Source organism: Triticum urartu, chromosome 7 (genome assembly GCF_003073215.2).
Source record: "Triticum urartu cultivar G1812 chromosome 7, Tu2.1, whole genome shotgun sequence".
NCBI lineage: Eukaryota > Viridiplantae > Streptophyta > Magnoliopsida > Poales > Poaceae > Triticum > Triticum urartu.
The window spans coordinates 707,663,132-707,686,900 of record NC_053028.1 but is presented as its reverse complement, the minus strand read 5'-3'; the positions used below and the strand labels follow the sequence as shown (position 1 = coordinate 707,686,900).

General features: G+C 44.3%; 1 long non-coding RNA gene across 1 annotated transcript; it reads left to right on the top strand.

Moving 5' to 3' along the window:
• The first annotated feature begins 8,141 nt into the window (after positions 1–8,141).
• Positions 8,142–8,790, top strand: LOC125522136. Its single transcript, XR_007289636.1, has 2 exons — positions 8,142–8,415; positions 8,502–8,790. It is a non-coding gene; the product is annotated as an uncharacterized LOC125522136 (long non-coding RNA).
• The last annotated feature ends 14,979 nt before the right edge of the window (positions 8,791–23,769 follow it).

Sequence of the window (23,769 nt, the reverse complement as noted above, 5' to 3'; positions counted from 1 at the left end):
AAATAATAGAAGAAGAAAGAGAAGAAAAGAAAGAATAAAACAAGAAGAATGAGAAGGCAAAGGGTATAAACCTTCTTCTTCTTCTAGTGTTCTTCTTCTTCTTCTAGTCTTCTTTTTCTTCTTCTAATCTTCTTCTTCTTCTTCTTCTAACTTGCTTACTCCCATTTTTGCATATTTGATTCTCTTCATGGAAGCTAGCATTGATGGACTGCTAGTTTTAGTTTATATTTTGATTTTGTGTTGATGAACAATGCATGTTGAATAACTCTGTGAAACTATGTATGTATTGGACGTTTTAATACCCTATGTGTCCTATTGCGTTGATGGACTGCTAGATGTTGATACATGGGCTTTGCTTGAGGTCGAAACTATATATATCATTTATGTGTTTTGAAAATGCAGGGATATAACAGAAAACAGATAAAACAGTAACAATACAGGCTCTTTGTCGTCTGCCACGGACGGTAAAGTGGCCACGTGGCAGCAGCCTGTGCAATCTGGGAGCTGACCCATTTGGTTACTTTGTCGTTTGTGGCAGACGGCAAAGGCTGTGGCAGTTTGCCATCCGCTGGCGAACGACAAAGGCTGTCGTTAGCCACCTAACGTGGCTAACGCCTGTTATTTACCATCCACATTCTTTGTCGTCTGCCACCGATGGAAAAGGGCCTTTTCCGTCCACTTTGAAGAAGCAGACGACAAAGAACCTATTTACCGCCTCTTCCTTTGCCGGGCAACTTTGCCGTCGGTTGCAGACGGCAAAGAGGTTTGCCGTCCGCTTTTGGCTGCCATAGTAGATGGTAAAGAAGCTGATTCATGTAGTGTATATAGTAGCACTATTCTAATCCCAGGATCAGAATAGTTATTCTGATCACGTCATGCCCCTATACGAAGCGTGCGGTGTCCCCGAGCTCCAAAAAAGTACAATAAAAAACAAGGCACCCGTGGTAAACTTCTCACCCCCGAGCCCCCACGATTCCAATCCCCACCCCCCGGCGGCGCCCCCCAATCAACACCAACCACCGTCGCCCCCGACGCAGCCTCTTCCCTGACCACCGGCACCTCCCCGGAACCGTTGCCACGACGGGGCGGCCAGCCCCTGCACTAGATCGCTAGGATCTCTAGCACTGGCCAGCCCCTACCGCGGATAGAGCCACTGTCGTTTCCAGTGGATCCCTAGCCACCATTCTCAAGATGGGTCGCTGGCCGGACGGATCCACGGACTCCATGACCGGGCAGAATCCCCAACACTGGCGCGGCCTCCCGCAAGCTTCTGCGGCCACCGTGCCCCTGCCACCTTCTCCGGTCGCCGCCTACCCAGCCCCGCGTCCCTACACCTTCATCCTACCCTGCCCTGCCTGAACTCGCCGGAGCGTGACCCGTCGGCCCAGCCATGGATCCATTGAGCCTCCTCCCCTGCAAACCGTCGCCTACCTCCTGTGTTCCTCGGCCACCGGGGCCTTGCTGCACCGCCTTCCACTGTGTTCCCGGCCACCGACCTCGCCCTAACCTGCCGCCTCGTCCAAAAAAATTCCCATGGCCATGGTTTGCCATTGAATTCTTTGTTTTATTTGAACTTCTTGGGAGGTCACCTCGACCTTCTTCAATGACAGAAAGCGTTGTTTGACCTGCCTGACTGCCATCTACGGATTTTAGCAAACAAAAATGGAAGTTTGTAACTTCATATATTGAATCCTACATTTGTATCCTGAACTTTTTAGTGAAGTATGTTCAAGAAACAATGCTAGGTTTTTAGTGAATCCTACATTTAGTGAAAAGCTCTTTTGGTGTTGTGTTACGAAGAACAAAGAGCACAAAAACATCAAACATGGATGAAGTTCAGAGATATATACGATAGGGGTTGAAGGGGATATAGTATGGCGCTAATTATTGTATTCCACCAACAAAAAGTTCTGAAAGTGTACAAGAAAGAATGGTGGTGAAAAATGGGAACCATGAATCGATTATATGTTCATGTGAGAATGGATTTGGTCTATGAAATAATAATTATGTGTTGGTTCTCATTTGTTGCAGCAACTTATCTTTTTGGGATTTTTGTATGCACATATTATCGTTCAAAAAAAATAATGGATTTCCACCTTTCTAAAAAACCTAGAAGTTCAAATTTAAATAGCAAGGCAGTTCGACGTTTATTACAACACTAGGATTTCTCTCCATTGGTAATAAAAAAGTAAGAAGCTCAAATTAAAAAAACAGAGGAATTACAACATTTATATAAAAAGTGGATTTTCGTTGTTTCTTGAAAACACCTAGAGCTTCATATTAAAATTGCGGAGAAGTTCAACGTTTACTACAATCCCAGGAAGGTCAAACTAAAAAACAAAAAGCATCTCAACACAAATTCATTAAAAAAGGATTTTCTCCGCTGACAAAACCCTAGAAGTTCAAATCTAAAAATGAAACGGCTCGATATTTATAAAAAAAACTAGGATTTTTATTCCCAAACTAGGAATTTTTCGTTACTAAGAGAAATAAAACCAAGACGTCCAAATTAAAAAAAATGGAGTAGTTTAATGTTTACAAACCCCCTCAGATTTTCGTTGTTACGAAAGAATAAAATCAAGAAGTTCAAATTGAAAATACGCAGTAGTTTGTTGTATACGAAAAACTACAAAGATCAAATTAAAAAAATAGAGAGTTCTAAGGTAATAAAAAACTCAAATTTTTCTCATAACTAAAGAATAGAACGGGGAAGTTCAAATTAAAATATTGAATAGTTCTAAAAACAAATTTATTCCATTCTTGAATAGTAAAAGCCAAGAAGTTCAATTTATTAAACAAGTGCAGGACAAAAGTTAAATAAAAATGGATTTATCAAGTTTCATAGTATAAACAAGAAGTTTAAATTTCAAAATGGAGTAGTTCATTTAAAAAATTCAAGAAGCTCGGATTAATAAAATTAAGTAGTTCGATGCATACAGAAAGACTCAAATTCTTCTTGTTTCTAGGTAAAAAAGAATGAAGTTCAATTTCAAAAAAAGTTGTTCGATGTTTACTACAAGGTTTAAAACTTAGTGGTTCAAATTTGAAACTTAGTGGTTCGACGTTTGATACAAAACTAAGAATTTTTACGTTACAAATGAATAACACCAAGATGTCCATATTAGAAAAACCAAGAAGTTCAATTTAAAACAATAGAGTAGTTCAATGTATAAGAAAAACTCAGATTTCCTCGTTACCAAATAATAAACCAAGAAGTTCAATTTTAAAAATGGAGGAGTTCAATATTTATAACAAAAACTTGAAATTTTCCCATTACTAACGAATAAACCAAGAAGTTCAGTTCAAAATAACGAAGAAGTTCCTCATTTATAAGAAAATTCCAATTTTTCCCATTTCTAGAAATACACAAAGAGATTCAAAAATTGAAAGAATGGAGCGGTTTGATGTGTATAAAAAAATTAAGATTTTTTCGGTTGCTAAACGGTAGTGTCCTTTTTTTCATTTTTTTTAAAAAAATAGAGCAATTCAATCTTAAAAATAAAATCAAATATTTTCATAGTAAAAAACAGTATAGTTCGACGTATACAACAAATTCAAATTCTTCTTTTTTCTATGCAAAATTAACATATGAAGTTCAATTTAAAAAAGGTTGTATGCTGTTTATTTAAAAATCAGTTTTTCCTTTTATATGAATAAATCTAAGAAGTTCAAGTTAAAAAAACAGAGAAGTTTAGAGTATAAAAACCTAGGATTTACATGCTCAATTTTTATGAGTGATTTAGGAGTTAGGGCAAAAAAAGGCAGAGAGCCGCTCAAATAGATAACAACTAAAAGTTCATGTACTACATGGTGTGAGTTTCATATGAGAAATGGTTGAATAAAAATGTGAAGTCCAAAAGTTTTGTTGCTAGAAGTTCAAGTCCTCGACCAAGAAAGTTTAAAAATTCTTGTGAGAGAGGTTGAACCAAAAATAAGTGGCAGAAGTTCAACGTGAAAACAATGGGAAGTTCAACTATTATACGGAATGTGTTTCAGATAAGAATATAAGAATAGAAAGCTAAAACTTAAAAGGATCGTTGCAAGAAGTTCATGTGCTCCTCCTAGCATAGTTCAAAATTCATGTGCGAGACGTCCATCATTCTTTATATGTTGAAAAAAAAGGCAAAAACAATGTCGTTTTTGCCATTTTAAAAACTGCTCTCAACGGGTAACAAATTTGTAACACCTGTCTACATGAAAAAGTTGCTACTATTCATAAGCTTTCCAAGGGTATATTAAGTGCTACATTTTTATGAACGATTTAAAATTTTCATGTACAGCGTTTAAAACATGTTTCTATGTATTCAAAAAATTCTATTAAACCGTCGCGATCATGAAAAACCGATCAACATGGGAAAGTCGTGTGTTCTCAACAGCTTTCCATCGGTATATCATTTTCTCAATTCCGGTATGGTTTGGGAGTTACGGGAAAAAAATAACACGTCAAAAATAGAATGAAGTTCAAATAGACATTCCCTAGAAGTTCAACTACTTCACGCTGTGCATTTCATTCGCGATGAAGGCAGGAATCATGATCTCGCCATTTTCTAAATTACTTAAAAATGGGACTCAACTAGAGAAAACTTTTTATACAAAAAAGTTTCACATTTTCAATAGCATTCCAACAGTATATTATTTTCCCCATTCCAACAAAAGTTTCAAAAGTTACGACCAAAAAACGTTTTTAACCATTTTCAAAATTGACTTAAAACCGTATAGAATGGGAAAAACACTAGTATCAAAAATGTTTTGCATTTGTTCAAGCTTTCCAACGCCATATGTTTTGCTGCATTCTGACGTACGGTTAAAAAACTAAATAGAAAATACGAACTCGGTGGAACTTGAACCGTTTTCTAAATTACTCTTAAACCGTTCAAAATTAGAAGTAACTTTGCACATGAAAAAAGAAAGCGCATTTTCATAAGCTTTCCAACGCAATATAATTTTCGTAAATTGGATTACTCATTTATAAATGACGTCGAAAATATGAACTTGGCCGTTCGGTTTGCGAAGTTCTACGATATTTCAAATTACTCTTTAACCATAGGGAATTAGAGAAAACTTTCTACATGTGGAAGGAGCAGATTTCCAGCAGCTTTCGAATGCCATATTATTTGCCTCATGTCCGACACTGAGCCACACAACACCTTCAAATCCAAAGCATCTAAGACACACAATTGTACAGGAACAAAGTAAAAAAAAGTGATTAGTATCTTCATACAGGCCACCATGCATGCAATCTATCACAAGGGCCATGTTGCTTAAAGATGTTATTTTATGATTTTGATATCACTATTTTAATTTAAATTAAAGGTACATGATTGATGTAATAATATTTTGAATGGGAATGCAAAACTAATAATATTCTCCACCTCAATCACAATAATATGATTGATGCATTTTCGCCAACATGAAAAGAACGACTTCAAACAAAAGTAACACCCATTCGACTAGCGTTCTAACTTGCTTGTCTAGCGAAAAAAAAGCATCAGGTTCCCCGCATATTGGAGTTGAGAGAATGCCTTAGAATTATATCACACCATTCATATGGTCGATCGCTTTGATGCATCCCCTAGCCATAAACCCACGCATTTCGTAAAAGGGTCAGCCTTACTCATTCACGTTAATAACTGTTTCACACAGCAAGAGCACTTTGAGTACTTCTTAATCCCAAATGCATGTAACTATTTTCAATTGAGCACCGCCTAATATTTCATTATAATTTACAGCTTTATCACATATTCATTAATTTTGCGCAAAAGCTAGGACCATGGTGACACATCTAGCCAGGTTGATGATTCTTACTCCAATATTATGGTATTCAAATATATGTTGCACGAGTTCATGAGTTAACTATAAAATATGCTCTTATCCACCCGTGATGTACATGATAATGCGAGCAATAATTCAATGTCAAAAGCTGAATATGCAAGTTGCAATAAAAACATTTATGAAGTCAACTAGTGTCGATGGCTAATGTTGCATGTGCCCCACTGTTACGAGATGAGCGTTCCACGAGCTAATAACCTAATCTTCGTCAGGTCAACATGTAAAGCTACAAGCTGTATGTTATTTGAAGCCTATCAATAGCATAATTGTTGGCCTAATAATGGCATCCCAACCTTTTCCATTGTAGTACTTATCTCCCTCACTTGTCTTGTAGAATCGCTACACACATCTTCTAGTCAACCACAACCAATGGCTTCCGTTCATGCATCCGTGCTCAAGATGGCCCCCCTTGTCCTCTGTGTCATGCTATCTATGGCGTGAATGGCGATAGCCGACGAGGCATGTGCGATGGCCTGCTTAGATTCATGCAGAGATACTTCAAGAGCGGCATGCCAGGGTTAGGCAATCACAACGGTTCCAACATTAGGCCCAACTTGCGAGCAAACAAACTTTGTCACATGTGTGGCCGGTTGTGACATCCGGTGCTCTACGAATCTTTCGTGATAGGGCTCTGCGTTCGTCATGTGGGCATTGCAAGCATATATATCTGTATCTCATTGTTACTTCACTGTTACTTTTGTTGAGTAAAGTGTGAATGCATGCAAACTAGATTCCATTAGATCAAATTTAAAGGGTGGAATCATGTGAGCATGCAGGCACCTCGTCTTTCATATTTCATGTTTTTGCGTTAATTTCTATAATACATCACTTGTCGCTGGTCGGCTCACGATCACACTTTTATCTAATATTGTAATAATGCTTCAAACACATACACACACAGGGAGAGAGAGAGAGAGAGAGATTTAGTGCTCAGTTTATTTATCAATTCTTCAAACTAGCTAGGTGGCCCTCATAAGTATGATAGAATAATTATTAGTGTGTGAAGCATTTCAATGATGCAGTCTTGTCCTTACATTTTCTTCGGGGGCATCCAGAGTTAATAGTAAGATGCAGATTTTGTGAGATGGTTTGCTGGTAACATGCAAATGGTCATCTTAGTGGTTAACCTATAGTGTGTTTTGCACAAAGCCCGACACTGAGCCACACAATACCATCAAATCCGAAGCTTCTCACACACACAACTTGACAAGAACGAAGTTAAAAAAGATATGATTAGAATCTTCATTCATGCCACCATTAGCATGCAATCTATCACTAGGGTCATGTTACTTTAATATGTTATTTTATGAATGATGCCTCACTATTATAATCTGAATTAAAGGGACCTGATTGATGTAATTATCGTTTGAATGGGAATGAAACTAACTATGTATGTAGGGCTTCAAGAGGATGGATAGATGTGAAGAATGGGATTAGTGGATGATCTGACGATTGAAAGAGATCTCAAGGCGGGACTAATCATATTCTCTGTCTCGATCGCAAAGGAAAACAATGCAATAAATTTGACACATAGGGTCCCTATCGCACCCACTTGTCTAGAAAATGTAGTTGATTTGGCCGTTTCTAACTTAAAAAATTCGCCCACTTGAAAAGAATGACTTCAAACAAAAGTTACACCATTTCGATTAAAGTTATATCGTGCTTCCCTAGCACAAAAAAAGCATCACATTGCCCACATATTGGAGCCAAGAGAATTCCTTAGACTAATATCACACACTTCGTATTGTCGACCGTCTGACACATCCCCTAGCCATAAACCCCACGCATCTCATAGAATGGTTAGACTTCTCCATGCATGTTAATCCCTGTTTCGCACATCGAGAGCACTATGAGTACTTGGTTAATCCCAAATGCATGAACCCGTTCTCAATCGAGCACCGCCTAATATTTTCATTATAATTTACAGATTTATCACTTATGTATTAGTTTAGAATGACTTGAAATATTGTTACCACGATTATGTTATTTTGCACAAAAGCTAGGGCCGTGGTGACATATCTAACCTGGTTGATGATTCTTACTCCAATATTATAGTATTCAAATATATATTGCACAAGTTCATGAGTGAACTTTAAAATATGCATCTTATCCACCCGTGATGTACACGATAATGAGAGCCATAATTCAAAGTCAAAAGCTCGAAGATGCAAGTTGCAACAAATACACTTATGAAGTCAACTAGTGTCGGATGGTTCATGTTGCATGTGCCCCACTAATTACAAGAGGTGCATTCCACAAGGTAATAACCTAATCTTCATGAGGTCAACATGTGAAGCTACAAGTTGTATGTAATTTGAAGCCCATCAATAGGATAATAGATGGCCTCATATTGGCATCTCAACCTTATCCATTGTAGTATCTGTCTCCCTAAAAGCCTTGTACAATCGCTACACACATCTTCTAATCAACCTGAACCAATGGCTTCCTTGCATCCATCCATGCTCAAGATGGCCCCTCTTGTCCTCTGCGCCATGCTAGCTATGGCGTCAATGGCGATAGCCAATGAGGCATGTGCAATGGCCTGCTTAGATTCATGCAGAGATACTGCAAGAGCGGCATGCCAAGGTTTGTCTATCACAACGGTTCCATCATTAGTCCCAACTTGCGAGCTAATAAACTTTGTCACATGTGTGGCTGGCTGTGACATCCAGTGCTCTACGAAGCTGCGGTGATTAGGCTCTTCATTCGTCAGGTGGGCACTGGAAGCATATATATCTGTATTTTGTTGTTACTTCACTAATACTTTTGTTGAGTAAAGTGTGAAGGCATGGAAACTAGATTCCATGAGATCAAATCTACATGGTTGAATCATGCGAGCATGCAGGCAACTCAACTTTCACTTTTAATGTTTTCGCCTTAATTTCAATAATGCATCACTTGTCGCTGGTTGGCTCATGATCACACTATTGTGCAATTTTGTAATAATGTTTCACACACACACACACACACACAGAGAGAGATATACATACACACCTATATATATAGGTGTGTATGTATATCTCTGTGTGTGTGTGTGTATGTGTGTGTGTGAGTATACATATATTTCAGTGCTGTGTTTGTTTCTCAGTTATTCAAACTAGCTAGGTGGCCCTCACAAATATGACAGAATCATTATTAGTGTGTCAAAACATTTCAGTGACTCTATCTTGTCCTTACATTTTCTTTGAGGGCATCCAGAGTTAATAATAAGATGCAGATTTTACGAGACTGTTTGTTGGTAACATGGAAATGGTCATCTTAGTGGTTCATCTACAGTGTGTTTTGCACAAAGCCCGACATTGAGTCACACAAGACCTTCATATCTGAAGCATCTGACACACCCAACTTGACAAGAACAAAGTTAAACAAGATGTCATTGAAATCTTCATACACGCCACCATTAGCATGCAATCTATAACTAGGGCCGTGTTGCTTGAAGATGTTATTTTCTGAATGCATTCTCACTAATATAATTTCAATTAAAGGGACATAATTGATGTAATTATCGGTTGAATGCGAATGAAACTAACTCGGTATGATGGGCTTCAAGAGTATGGATAGATGTGAAGAATGTGATTAGCAGAAGATGTGACGATTGAAATAGATCTCAAGGAGAAACTAACCATATTCTATGGCTTGATCGCAAAGGAAAAAAATATGGTAAATTTGACATATAGGGGCCCTATCGCACCCACTTGTCTAGAAAATGTAGTTGATTCGCCGTTTGTAACTTAAAATTTTCACCCACTTGAGGAGGACGACTTCAAATAAAACTAATAAAAGTTCGAATAAAGCAACAAAATTCTTGCATAGCACAAAAAAGCATCATGTTGCCCGCATATTGGAGCCGAGAGCATGCCTTAGAATTATATCACACCCTTCATATGGTCGACCGTTCTAACGCATCCCCTGGCCATAAACCCCACGCATTTCATAAAAGGGTCAGACTTACCCATTCATATTAATCTTTGTTTCGCACACCAAAAGCACTTTGAGTACTTGGTTAATCCAAAATGCTTCCGTTTTTAACCGAGCACCGCCTAATATTTCATTTAATTTACACATTTATCACATATGTATTAATTTAGCATGACTTGAAATATTGTTATGCTGATTATGCTATTTTTCTCAAAAGGTAGGGCCAAGGTGACACATCGAGGCAAGTTGATGATTATTACGACAATATTATGGTATTCAAATATGTGTTGAACGAGTTCATGAGTTAATTATGAAATATGCATCTTATCCACCCTTGATGCACGTGATAATGAGAACCATAATTCAATGTCAAAAGCTGGTAGGTGCAAGTTGCCACAAAAACATTTATGAAGTCAACTAGTGTCGGATGGTTCATGTGGCATGTGCCCCACTGATTACAAGAGAAGCGTTGCACGAGCTAATAACCTAATCTTCATGAGGTCAACATGTAAACCTACAAGATGTGTATGTAATTTGATGCCTATCAATAGCATGACAGATGGCCTAATATTGGCATGCCAACCTTATCCATTAGTGCCTATCTCCCTAACTTGCATTGTAGGATCGCTACACACATCTTCTAGTCAACCAGAACCAATGGCTTCCGTGCATGCATCCATGGTCAAGATGACCCCATGTCCTCTACATCATGAAAGATATGGTGTCAATAGCGATAGCCGATGAGGCATGTCCGACGGCCTTCTCAAGTACATGCAGAAATACTGCTAGAGCGGCATGCCAGGGTGCGGCTGGCACAACGGTGCTAACGTTAGGCCCAATTTGCGTGCAAACAAACTTTGTCACAGGTGAGGCCAGTTGTGACACCCAGTTCTCTAAATAGTTGTCGTGATTAGGGCCTTCAATCGTTTGTGTGCTCTGGAAGCATATATATCCGAAACATCTTACACACATAACTTGACAAGAACAAAGTTAAAAAGATGTGCTTAGTATCTTCATACATGCCATCATTAGCATGCAATCTATCACTAGGTCCATGTTGCTTAAATAAGTTATTTTAAGATTGTAATATCACTATTAGAATTTGAATGAAAGGGACATGATTGATGTAATTATCGTTGGAATGGGAATGAAACTAACTCGGTATGAAGGACTTCAAGAGGATGGATAGATGTGAAGAATGGGATTAGCGGAAGATGTGAAGATTGAACCAGATCTCAAGGCCGAACTAATCATATTCTCTGGCTCGATCGCAAAGAAAAACAGCAGTAAATTTGACATATAGGGGCCCTATCGAAACCACTTGTGAAGAAAAAGTAGTCGATTCGTCTTTTGTAACCTAAAATTTTCACCCAGTTGAAAAGAACGACTTCAAAAAATATAACATCGGTTCCACTAAAGCTATAACGTGCTTGCCTAGCGCTAAAAAAAGCATAATGTTGCCAGCATATTGGAGCCGAGGTAATGCCTTAGAATTATATCACATCCTTCATATGGAGGACCATTATGACGCATTCCCTAGTTGTAAACCACATGCATTTCATAAAAGGGTAAGACTTACCCATTCATGTTAATCCCGAATGCATGAAACCGTTTTCAACCGAGCAATGCCGGATATTTCATTATAATCTATAGTTTATCACATATTCATTAATTTAGCTTGGCTAGAAAACTTTTTACCATGATTATTTTGTTCTTTGCACGACGTAAGGCCATGGTGGCACATCTAGCCAAGTGGATGATTCTTACTCCAATAAGATAGTATTCAAATATATGTTGCACGAGTTCACGAGTTAACTATGAAATATGCAGCTTATCCGCCAGTGATGTACATGATAATGATGGCCATAATAAGAAGTCAAAAGCTGGAGATGCCGGTTCCAACAAAAACATTTATGAAGTCAACTAGTGTCGGATGGTTCATGCTGCAAGTGCCCCATTGATTACAAGAGGAGCGTTACACGAGCTAATAACCTAATCTCTGTGCGGTAACATGTAAAGCTACAAGCTGCATGTAATTTGGTTCCTATAAATAGCATGCTTGATTGCCTCATATTTGCATCCCAACCTTATCCATTGTAGTATCTATCTCCCTAACTTGCCTTGTAGAATCGCTACACACATCTTTTAGTCAACCAGAACCAATGGCTTCCGTCCATGCATCCATGCTCAAGATGGCCCCCATTGTCTTCTGCGTCATGCTAGCTATGGCGTCAATGGTGATAGCCGATGAGGCATGCGCGACTGCCTGCTCAGCTTCATGTAGAGTTACTGCAAAAGCGGCATGCCAGGGTGCGGCTGGCACGACGGTGCCAGCGTTAGGCCCAACTTGCGAGCAAACAAACTTTGTCGCATGTGTGGCCGGCTGTGACCTCCAATGCTCTGCGAAGCTGCCATGATTACGGCCTTCATTCAGATTGTGGGCACTGGAAGCATATATATTCGTATTTTGTTGTTACTGCACTATTACTTTTGTTGAATAACAAGTGAAGGCATGCAAACTAGATTTCATCAGAAAAAATAACAAGGTGGAATCATGCGAGCATGGAGACACCTCGTCTTTCACTTTTCATGTTTTTGCGTAAATTTCATTAATACATCACTCGTCGCTGGTCGGCTCAGGACCACACTATTGTGTAATATTGTAATAATATTTCATATTATATATATATATATATATATATATATATTTCAGTGCTCAATTTATTTCTAAATTCTTCAAACTAGCTAGGTGGCCCTCACAAATATGACAGAATCATTATTAGTGTGTCAAACATTTCAATGACGCTGCCTTGTCCTTACATTTTCTTCGAGGGCATCCAGAGTTAATAGTAAGATGAAGATTTTATGAGACGCTTTGTTGGTAACATGGAAATGGTCATCTTAGTAGTTAACCTATAGTGTGTTCTGCAAAAAAAGCCCAACACTGAGCCACACAAGACCATCAAATGGACTTCAAGAGGATGGATAGATGTGAAGAATGGGATTAGCCGAAGATATGACGATTGAAATAGATCTCAAGGCTGAACTAATCATATTCTTAAGCTCGATCGCAAAGGAAAACAATGCAGTAGATTTGACATATCGGGGCCCTATCACACCCACTTTTCTACAAAATATAGTTGATTCGCCATTTGTAATTTAAAATGTAGTTGATTCGCCCACATGAAGAGAACGACTTCAAACAAAAGTAGCACCAGTTTGACTAAAGCTCTAAGGTGCTTGTCTAGCGCAAGAAAAAGCATCAGGTTACCTGTATATTGGAGCCGAGAGAATGCCTTAGAATTATATCACACCTTTCATATGGTTGACCGTTCTGACGCATCCGTTAGCCATAAACCCCACGCATTTCATAGAAGGGTCAAATTTACCCATTCATGTTAATCCATGTTTCGCACACCGAGAGCACTTTGAGTACTTGGTTAATCCCAAATGAATGAAACCATTTTCAACCGAGCACCGCGTAATATTTTTTAGACTCCAAAAAAATTACCATGTTAATTAGTAAATACTAACCGTTCATCTGGTGGGACTGAATTATTACGGTGTAGATTAACTCATATAATCCTGGACAGACAAGATTAATCATAGGACCCACAATCCTTCCACGGTTGTAGAGATGAAAACAAGCCTTCATGCAACAATGAACCTAAATAAACGATCCAGCTAACCTCTCCCCAATCCCCATGGTTCGAAACTCTGCCCCAACAAGGAGGCGTTGGCTGCAATCTATCTTGATTAATGCAGCGGAGACGGAGATCCTTTCAATCTCCTTACCTTCCATATCCAAGTCAAACTGCAACCCATGATGGACGATGCGGTGGACAAGGAGGCGCATCAATGAGAGTTTGAATTAGATCGAAACAACCACCATAGTTGGGAGCATAGTAGCCTGGTTCGCGGGTCTATGGTGCGATCCCTGACCCGGGGTCGATCGACCCGGATCGAGGGTCGGGGACAAGGTAGGGTCGAGCTGGGTCGCCGGATGGGTCGCGATCCCGATCGATGGGTGCTGATCCAGATTGGTATGGACTATGGAAGAAGCAAAGAATATGTATGAAGATTCGTCAGAAATTGAGGCTTACCAGGGCACTACGGCGATCTGCCACTTGCCCGCCGGCGGCCGGCCATGGAGCTGTCTGCTGCCATATTCGGCCTCTCCCGTCCCGCTCCCTCCAAACATCGAACGAGATCGGTAACCTGCTTGAGAATCCGTGGCTGGAAGGTGGACAGTGCTGGACGGCTAGAGGATTGGACATGGATCAATGCCGTACTGGTTCGCTGCAGCTTTGCCAACGAAGCGAAGAAGACAATGGAGGGATTGGAGAGGAACATCACGCTTCGTGTGAAAGAGAAACAGGCAGTTGAGAAAATCACGCCGAAGCAGCCGTCATCTGACATATGAGCCTTTAGTGATGATAATTTAAGCGAAATAATTATTAGACGCGCAAATTCTGGGGGAGTTGTTTGAGAGAAATTATGGGGAACTTAGGAAAGTATCACCGCAGAATATATCGACCCGGATTTTCGACCCGGTTGTAACGGGGTCGCGTCCCGCGATCCAAAAGAGTGTCCCGAAGAAGAGTATCCCTCTTCGACCCTCGATTTCAACCGTGGCGATCCGCGTCCCGCGACCCCGTTCCTCGACCCGATCGACCCAGATTTCTGGCAACTATGGTTGGGAGGCCGCAGTTTGGGAGAACTATGACAGTCTTATGGAGCCGCAACCGTTAAAGGAAGAATATCAATGGATTCCTCCTCCTACTAATATCATGAATGATTTAACAACAGATCCTCCTGGGAGATCATACCAATTAAATCTAAGTGAGGATTCTCTCCTACAGGAAGGTATGTACCTCTGTAACTTTTCTTCAAGACGTTGAGGAGATGCAGACGAGGGAGGTTGATAACGCAAGTAGTTAACTAGACATGTCATGCTAATTAATAATCACAACAAGGATGTCATGATGTATAATCTGTCTGTGGCGCTTCGTCTTGCTGACGACGACGTCACCTGGTTTTCAGTAGCAGCAATCGAGTAGTGGCAGTCAGCATTCCACGGTCCTAATCCAGATGAGTAGCAGCAATTATCTCATGCATCCACCCGTGCTACTTGAATCAGATCGAATAGATTCCATTGTTGGGGAAGCTGCAGAGTCGAACAACTATGGTAGACTGATTGCAGTGAAGGTAATTAAGGAGCTAGGCAGCGATCGAAATCATATGGGAGAGCGGTTGAGCAACTTTTACTCCCTCTGTTCCTATTTACATGATGCACACGTTTTTTAAGGTTCAACTTTGACCATCAGTTTTGAACAAAAAAACATATGTTATCTGTCAGGAATATTATATTGTTCAATATAAAAACATAGTCTGTCAAGGTCATAGGACAAACTCAGAGTCTCCATTAATGGTTACCTTCATACCAGCATCGTCTTTCGATCTCCAATAGATATTCAGTTAAGCAAACAAAATTCAGTTAAACACGAGCACAACGAGAAAGGCTTGGATGAGCATGACTGCAAGGGCGAGGATATTTCTAACGGGATACTGATTCTAGTGGCGATTTCATCGTCGGGGACTTGTTTCCAGCGGCAATTTCAGTTTCAGGGTGTTGATTCTGGAGGCGGCGATGCTTGAAATTGTGAAAAGCACCATGAGAGGCATCCACATGGATGCCCCATCTAATGCTCCTCACAATTTCAAACATCGACGTCGATTCCACTCCTCCACAAACGCAATTTGTCGCTTTCAATCTAAGGTGCAAGCACACATCTCGCATGTGTTCAGACATCTTGCTCCGTCGTCGAGTCACCGATTTCTTCCCACCTAATGGTAAAAATTATGCTAACCATTTCAGGGACACATATGGGAAATCCTTAATGTGTCTCTGAAAAAGGCTGGTATTTTTTTTACCAATGCTTCACGGCGGTCCTGCCCCTTCTCTCTGAAGAGCACCTAGTACACTAGCGGCAAAAAGGGAAATGGAGGGTATGTTTTTTTATAGCTATGGGTGTCAGGAAGACATGGTGGGCGGTAGGAAAATGTGACGGTAAAATTGCCACAGGGCAATCATGGGTGGCGAGTAAGAAGGTGCAACTTTCCTCCTGCACGAGCGGTTGGCGGATGGCGCGGCCCAAACCAACGTCCACAACCTCCAAATATGGAGGCTCGCATGTTAGATATAGAGCGGACGCCAAAAATTATAGCGACTTGTGGCCGTATGGCGACTCTACTAAGGCTATTTTAGTCCAAAATTGTCATATTGGTCATTATTACGACGATGAGACCAATATGACAGACTCTGCTGAAGTTGCTCTTACCCAAGTACTACAATTCACCATCACCGGTGTCGGCGTAATCTGTTTGGAGCACCACTGAAGTGTCCCCATGGCTAGCTGCACAAGCTTCAATGTCCCTCGATGCCGTACCTGTTTGTCCAGTTGCATCGTTGAGCTCATCATCCACTGAAAAAACGCTCTTGTTATACATACAAGAAAAGCACGGGCAATTAAAGTGTGTTAATGCCAAGTTATTTCTGAACAAGAAGGCAGAGTAGTGCGGTGGGGCAACAGGAATGTTATCTGGAGCTACAGATTTTGTTGATAGTGCGGTGGCACAACTTAATTTGTTTGTCCTATCATTGACTTTGTATCGTGCATGCGCTTTGTTTGTTAAGAATTTAATACTCCCTCCATTCAAAATTACTTGTCATGGAAATGGATAAAAATGAATGTATATAGAACTAAAAATACGTCTAGATTACATACATTTCTGTGACGAGTAATTTTGGACGAAAGGAGTAGAAAGTAAGCAAGCGACCTGAGTCCGGATCAGTCCAAAGCTACGTGAAGGTGATCGTAGGATGCAGGAACAATTAAACATTGTTAGAAGGGAGAGAGATAATTGGTGAAATAGTTCGTTGTATTGCTTGAGCCTCGTGGGCATATATATAGGAGTACAATCATCTACTTGGAGTACAAGACAAGCCAGAACAAATCCTAGTCTATCTCGTCTTTCCTAATAAACATTATACTCAACATCCCCCGTAGTCACAACGGTAGCGACGCAGACGGTAAGACTGGAGAAGAATCCGAAGGCAAGCCGACGGACACCCTCACAGTCGTAACGGTCGACGCATCGCGGAGTCGTGGCTGGAGTGGAAACCGACGAGGTTGCTCAAGCAGGCGGTAGCCCTTTGTGCCATTTGTCGATGTAGCCGAGAGCGTGGGTGGTGGAGCCATGGTCGAGGTAGCCGTGCGAAGAATGCCGTGGTCGATGTCGAGTCAGGGTGGCCGGTGTCGAGGAAGTCGCCGTGGAGCCGCGGGCGCAAGGTGGCGCCGAGTTAGTCATGGGCGCAGTGGTGTCGAAGTAGTGGTGCGCCGGGAAGATGTTGTTGACGACGCGTCGCGGCGGGTTTGCCAAGCCCGGGGACACATCGTAGACGAAGGCACGCACCGGTGTTGCCAGCACCGGGCATGCGTAGACGGACGAAGATGAAGTTGACGAAGCGCCGCACCAGGCTTGCCAGGCCCGGGAACACGTCGTGGATGAAGGCACGCGGTGGTGTTGCCAGCACCGGGCATGTGGAGACTAGGACCTGCACGAGCTGTACGCCATGTCGGAGAAGTCGGAGAGGCCAGCAAAGAAGGACTCGACGACGGTTGCGGCGCCAATCGGCGCGGGGTCAATGTCGCCCGCGGTTGTCGGAGTAGATGAAGCGGTCGGGGTAGATGACGGCGACGTTGGCGACGAGCTGGTGCTGGACGAAGACGAAGGGGGTGGACGGGCGGCGGCGGCGGCTACAAAAGTAGCGGCGGCGGCGGCCAAAGAAGAGCGGCAGCGGCGGCCTGACGGCGGCGGCTAGGTTAGGAGTGCGGCGGCAGTGCTCGAAGTAGGCGAAGAACCCTGACAGCGTGACGAAGACCGGCGCGGACGGTGGCGTTCCCGCGCCAAGGAAGACGGCGCGGCGCATACCACGTGAGGTCGACGCGGGGTGACGGCGGAGCGGACCGCGGGCCGCGGTGCTACGGCCCGAAGGGGCGACGCAGCGATGGCAGGCGGGTCGGGGCGACGGCGGAAGACCTCGGGGCAGCGGTGGGGACCGCGGGCCGCGACGCTGCGGCCCGAAGGGGCGACGCAACGGCGGTTCATGAGTCGGTGCAACCGTGGGGACGGCCTCGGGACGGCGGCGTGGACCGCGTGCCACGCTTGCTACGGCCCGACGGGGCGACGCAGCGGTGGCACGAGGGTCGGTGCAGCCACGGGGACGGCCTGGAGCGGACGGCCCCGGAGCGGCGGTGGACCGCGGGCCGCGGCACTACGGCCCGAAGGGGCGACGCAGCGGTGACGCGGGTCGGTGCAGCCGGGAGAAGAACCACGTGGCGGCGGCGCTGCGGCCCGACGGGGAGACGCAGCGGTAGCCCGATGCTCGATCGGTGGAGAGGCGCGCTGAACTCGGGGACGATCTTCACGGGACCTGTGGATGCGCCCGTAACCGACGGGCCAGGTCGGTCGCGCGGCGTAGATGAGGCGGATCGCGGCGGCGAGCGGGTGATCAAGCCGATCGCGCGCGAGGTCGGGGACGCCGCTCGGTGAAGGCGTGGTGGCGGCGGAGTCCGAGATGAAGCCGGCGGCGGCGGGCGGCAGGGCGGCTATGATTGGCCGCCGCATGGCGCGAGGCCGCCGGGTCGAGGTGATGTAGGAGTCCCGGTCGGAGCAGGGCGGTGACGGCCGGCGTAGATCGACGAGCGGGCCGGCACGCGAACGGCGGCAGTGAAGGGCCGCCGCATGACGCGAGGCCGCCGGGTCGGGGCGACCGGCGAGTAGACGCGCGGACGACGCGCGAGGCCGCCGGGTCGGTGAAGACGCCGGTGTAGTCGACGCCGAAGTCGGAATGGAGGCGCACGGGGTCGACGGCGGCGGTGGGCGACGCAAACCGGATCACAAAGACCGGAAAACCAAAAAGTAGACGCCGATCAAAGCGACCGGCGAGAGAGAGAAAACCTAGATCAAAGGATCGGGAAAAAAGACTCTCTAGGGCAGCCGGCCAACACGGCCGGCGGACGAGCCCTAGGTACGGGCGGCGCGGCCCCCGACGGCGGTCATGGAGGCCGACCGCCCCGGGGGCGGCGCGCAGGTGCGGAAGCGGCGGCGGCGAGGGTTTAGGATCGACTTGCGATAGATACCATGTTAGAAGGGAGAGAGAGAATTGGTGAAATAGTTCGTTGTATTGCTTGAACCTCGTGGGCATATATATAGGAGTACAATCATCTACTTGGAGTACAAGACAAGCCAGAACAAATCCTAGTCTATCTCGTCTTTCCTAATAAACATTATACTCAACAAACACAATTACACAAAGACTTAAATCATGTTTCCTTAAGTTTTAAATAGAAATACAAAACTATCAATTGCTGATTTATATGTGGCCAATACTTGTAAATGTGGTGGTTGGGGTCCAAGGCTGGTAGGGTAGCTAGGAAAAAGAAAAGAAATGATTGATTACGCATTCTAGCAGACACCTTGTGTGTAAGGACGGAAACAGGATGGTGCCTCATCAGACAAACGGAAGAATACACCGCGGGCTAGTAATAAATATTGAGTATATTGATTATTAGGAAACATAAAATAGACTAGCATTTGTTCTAACTTATCTTTTACTCTAAGTTGATTATGCTTAAGCAATAATCAACGATTTCATCAATCCCTTTATATTATCTTCTAACATAGTATCAGCCTAACCGATTCAAACCCTACAAGCCACCATCCGCTGCCACCCCGTGTGCCACCCCCGGAGCGGTCGGCCTCCATGAGCGCCGCTGAGGCCGCGCCTCCCATACGTAGGGTTCGGCCGCGGTCATGTTGACCGGCTGCTCTAGAGAGTCTTTTCTCCATGTCCTTGCTCTGGGTTTTTCTCTCACACTGGTCGCCTTGATGGGCGCTTCTCTTTTGGTTTCCAGATCTAACATCGGTTTGTGTCGCCCGCAGTCGCCATTGACCCTCGTGTTCGATCGCTTGTCCGCGTGGTCTCCATTGGCAGTCCATCTTCATCGCCATCGCCCGGGACATCACCGACTACATCGCCATCGACAGCACCGTAGTCGATCTGATTAACCGATCACGTGCCTGTCTTCGCCAAGCCCGTCCCCAAGCACACGCCTACCGCCGATCGAGCCATAGGTTGCCGTCGCCTTGTCCCTCCGGATCGCTGTGTCGCCGCCACGAGGTCATCCAGTCGGCTACCTGACCCGCACACCGCTCCTGCCGACGCCCACGGTCCACGCCGCCACCCTGGGATCCTCCCAACGGCTACCCCCATAATTGTCGTCACATTTGTGTCGTCCCTCCGGGCTGTCGCGCTGCAACACGCGGTCCACACCGTCTCCCGTCGGGTCGTCGCCACCAGGCAGTTGTTCACACGGCTGCCCCGACCCACGAGCCACCGCTACACCACTCCTTCGGGCTATAGCGCCACGACATGAAGTCCCCGCGACCCACGAGCTGCCACTAGACCGCCCCTTCAGGCTGTAGCGCCACCGCAGGTGCTCCCCGCCGCCCCCCCCCCCCCCCCCCCCCCCCCCCGATGCCATCCCCGTGGTTGCACCGACCCGCGTTCCGCCATTGTGCCGCCCCTTCGGCCCTCAGCGCAGTGGCCTGGGGTCCCTGTCGCCGCCCTGAGGTCTTTCCACAGTCGCCCCGACCCACCGTCTTCCCACCGTCGCCCCGGCCGACCTGCTACCGTTGTGTTGCCCCTTCCGGTCGTAGCACCACGGCCCGCGGTCCACTCTGCCATCCCAGTGCGTCGACTTCACGTGGTATGTGCCGCGCAGCCTCCTTTGGCTCGGGAACGCCACCGTCCGCCTCGGTCTTTGTCACGTTGCCAGGTTCCTCTCCTAATTTGAGCACCGTCATCGCGCTCCTAACCTAGCCGCCACCGCTCTTCTTCGGCTTCCGCTGCTCCGTAGCCGCCGCCGCCCTTCCAACCCCTTCGTCTTCGTCCAACACCAGCCCGTCGTCAGCGTCACCATCATCTTCCCCATCCACTTCGTCTACTCTAACCACCGTTGGTGACATCAGCCCCACGCCGATTGGCGCCATGACCGCCGTCGAGTCTCCTTGTCTGCTGGCCCCTCCGACTACTCGACATGGCATACAGCTCGTGTAGGTCCATCATCTACGCATGCTCGGTGCTGGCAACACTGGTGCGTGCCTTCTTCCACAACGTGTCCATGGACCTGGTAAGCCTAGTGTGGCGCTTCGTTAAATTTGTCTTCGTCTGTCTACGCATGCCAGGTGCTGGCAACACCAAGGCGTGTCTTCGTCTACGACGTGTCCCTGGGCATGGCAAACCCGGCGAGACGCCTTGCCAACACCGTCTTCTTCCCGGCGCACCATACTTCGACACCAATGCGCCCATGACTAACTCGGTGCCTTCTTGCGCCCGCGGCTCCACGGCGACTTCCTCGACTTCGGCTACCCCGACTCCACGTCGACCACGACATTCTTTGCACAGCTACACCACCCTTGCTCTCGTCTACATCAACATCGGTACAAAGGGCTACCGCCTTGCTTGACCAACTTCGTCGGTTTTCACTCCAGCCACAACTTCTGTGATGCATCGATCGTTACGACTGTTGGGGGATGTCCGCCTGGTTACCTTCTGATTCTTCTCATGTCTCACCATCTGCGTCGCTACCATTTTTACTGCCGGGTAGGGGGGGGGCAATTGTTCTAGCTTATCTCGTACAAGTTGATCATGTAGTCTTATATATATGCCCACGAGGCTCAAGCAATAACCAATGATTTCACCAATCCCTCTCTATTCCCTTATAACAATAAATAAAGGAAAGTTTTAGCATGTTTCCTCTTAAAATTATTCATAAATAAATTGAAGATATGGAAAGGAAGCTCACCTTGATCGTCGAAATCAACAGATGGGGCCAGAATTGACGAAGACGAAGGCAGTTTGTCTCCCGTGCCCCCATTGCTGCTATGTCAGGATGGTCTGTCAGAGCTACATATCTAAGAGGATGCAGGTGGAGGCGAGTTACCAATGGGGAAGCGGTGGGCAGTGGGCTCCAATCCAGGTTGAGGCATGAGCGAGCCTATCGCTGTCGACGACGATGAGGAGATCATCGCGTTGGGGCGACCGACCGCCGGGGAGCTCCTATACGCCGCTTGTTGCGGCAAACACTCGGCCTCACGCACAGGAGTGCCCCGACTGAGGCGGCCCACGAAGAGCGCACAAAAAGCTATTAAAAAAAGCGCATAAAAAACTATAAAAAAAATTGAAGTGCAGCAGCCAGGGATGGAACTCGCGCTATCCAGGTCTCCACGCGTGATTCTAGCCACCAAACCAAATGAATACTCGTGACAGGTGACTGCGTGTACTTCTTTTAAAAGTCAATATAGTATGACATTACCTGCAGGATAATATTTACTGTAGCATACAGATTTTTCAATTTTTTGAACACATTTTAGAAACAACGAACATTCTTTTGGAAAAAATCAGATTCGAGAATAGTTTATGAATTACGCAGATATAATTTAGAATGAGAAACAGTTTTAGAAAAATTCTGCACATTTTCTAGTAACAAGAAAAAAATTGTAAATACGATTTATTCTAAATCCTGAACATTTTAGAAATGTTTCGAACCAACTTTGAAAATCTGAACATTTTGTGAAGAAATTGAACAAATTTAGGAATACAAAATGTTACTAAAAATAGTAAAAAATTTAACGCACATTTTTTGAAATGTCCATTAGTTTTTTATAAAAAAATTGAACAATTTTATAATTCCAAACATTTTTTAAAACACGAACATAATTTGAAATTCCTAAAAATTTTTGGAAAAAGTGAAACATTTATAAAATTCAGCACCTTTTCTAAAACACGAACCAAATTTGAATCCCGAACATTTTTTGAAAAGAGAAATTCAAAATTCTGAACTTTTCTAAAATATGAACAGAATTTGAAATTGTCGAACATTTTTTTCAATAGAAGGGGAGAAAACTTATAATTCTGAACATGTCTTGAAAATTTGGAAAAAATTCGGGATTTTGAATTTATAAAAACTGCAAAAGAAAACTAAAAAAACATATAAACAAAAGCAAGGAAAAGAAAAACAAAAACCAAAAATTAATGAAAAACTAAGAAAGCCATGAATGAAACAGGAGGAAAAATAAAAAGCAAAAAACTTGTCCTGGACAGGTTGGGACCTTCTAGTAGGTTCCCAAAACCGGGATCAATGAAACGCAAAACGGGCCGGCCCAATTAGTCGCTCGGTCTGTGCGTTTGCAGGACAACTTGACACAGTAAGCGTCGTATAGGGTTTTCCCGACCGTCGCGAACCAAAATGGGCGGGGAGGGCCAATAGATAGGCCTGGAAAGAACTTTTTGTGAAGGTGCCGATATGGCCCAACCCACGGAACAGCCACGCTCACTGCTGGATTCACGTGTATGGCCCAGCCAGGCGTGGAACTACTGTGTTGCTCTGCCATTTACAGCACCCACAATGATATACCAAAGCAAAGGAACAGAATGGTGGAACAAAGTTTAAGAAGTCGAAAGAAAACAAAGAGAGGAAAGGGAATTGTGAAATCCTTCTCCTGTCTCACCGTCTGTGTCGCTACCGTTGTGACTTCACGGGGGAGGGGGGGGGATGTTGAGTATATTGATTATTATATGAAAGATAGGATAGACTAGGATCTGTTCTAGCTTATCTTGTACTCTAAACAGATCATATAGTCTTATATATATGTCCACGAGGCTCAAGCAATAATCAACGATTTCACCAATCCCTCTCTATTCCCTCATAAAAATAATTAAAGGAAATTTTAGCATGTTTCCTCTTAAAATTATTCATCAATAAATTTAACATATGGAAAGTAAGCTAACCTTGATCGTCGAAATCAACAGATGGGGCTGGAATTGACGAAGACGAAGGCGGTTTGTCTCCCGTGCCCCCACTGCTGCTATGTCAAGATGGTCTGTCAGAGCTA